The sequence below is a fragment of the Aptenodytes forsteri genome, unplaced genomic scaffold (assembly GCF_000699145.1).
Source record: "Aptenodytes forsteri isolate BGI_AS27 unplaced genomic scaffold, ASM69914v1 Scaffold81, whole genome shotgun sequence".
NCBI lineage: Eukaryota > Metazoa > Chordata > Aves > Sphenisciformes > Spheniscidae > Aptenodytes > Aptenodytes forsteri.
Window position 1 is genome coordinate 5,397,641 of NW_008795259.1, and position 1,586 is coordinate 5,399,226.

Consider the following 1,586-nt stretch of genomic DNA (forward strand, 5'->3'; position numbering starts at 1 on the left):
TTTTCCGTCAGGGCAGATGAGATCACACTAGATAAGAGATCCCTTTGCTGTCTGACAGGAAACACAGCACTGACCTTCCTGAAGGCTCAGACTGAAGATAGCCTCCTGCAATGCTCACATGTGCAGGAGAATGTCAGAAAATTACCCCTTGTCAGGAAATCATTAAAAATGTTATCTTTTCCTCTTCAGAGTTCCTTGAGTCTCTGTTCCCTTCACCTCTCTCTCCACAGTGGCTGCTGGAGGAGGCTGCAGGATACAGGACCTGAACCAAAGCCAACTGAGTAGCTGAGACTCCCTTTTAACTACAACTACCATTATTCTTTAAATCCAACCCTTTGGTCCCGTTGCTTATCAGCTCTCAGCGTGACAGTGACTACGCTCTGATTTCAGCTCAGACAGGCTGAGTTCTGGAAATAGCTTCACGCTACCTAAGTAAAGCTCTGCTTACTAATGAAAATATCAGAGGGAATGACAAAATTGTTTGGGCAGATGAAGGAATGTGTGTTTGACCCTGACCAAATTCTCCCTCTTTGGGTAATCCCTCCTTCTCCTGTCACTCAGGAAATGTCCACAGCTGGTTATCATAGACCCTTCCTCCACCTGCTCCACCTCCCACAGCTCTGTGTCTTAAACTTCAGTGACATTATTCGTGCAGCAGCGTGCCGGGTACACATCACTCATCTTCAGGGGTTTGAATTCCTCTGGTGAGGTGCAATAAGGCAGAGGTGAATCAGTGTCCAAAACTACAAATGCTCTTTGCTCAGGATTAATCTGGTATGCTTGTAAGGCATATCAGCTCTATTTTGCCTGTTGTTGTGCACTTGGGGCAGCGTTACACCTATTCATACCCACAAGTTAATAAAGGACAGACCAGGATCTTGGCTCTGGTGCTGGTTTGAGACTGGAGCATCTGCTCCCTTGGGGAAAGATGGGAAAGGCTGACACCACCTGCCTGATCCCCATGGGGAGGCGAAGGTCGGCAGCGGCTCTAGGCTCAGCGGCAGACATGGCTTCTGCTTCCTTCCAGCACCAGAGGCATCGAGGAGGCCCAAGACCCAGCCAAGCAGGTGCAGCTTAGTTGCAAAAAGAAAACCCCAAGGCGGAGCTCAGGGGCACCCTTCAGTGCGGTCCTCTGCCATATCATCCCCTCTCCGGGAGCACCCCGCGCACCCGGCCAGCAATGCTGCTCTCCTCCTTGCAAAGTCCCTGGTCTGAAGGATCTTCTCAACTCTCCTTTGCCGCTTGCTGGGGAGAGGTGCCAGGGAGTGGGGGGCAGGCGGGGAGCCTACCGCCCCGTGAGGGAGAGGAGAGAGCCCTGCCACTGCTTCTGCAACGGGGGCAGCACGCCCAGCTTCACACGTGTGCCTGTCCCCGTTGGTAACCTCCTCAGCGATAGCACCACCACCACCGGCACGTGCGCCACAAGGGTCCTTTCCAGCTGTAAAATTTCCCGGGAGACACCAGGGGCAGCAACAGTCTCCGAATCTGTCGCGACACCCGGGATTTCAGCAGCCCCGTGGCAGCCCCACACCCTCTCACGGGCTGCCCATCAGCGCCCCGGCCCACAGGAAGGACACCGGCTCGCC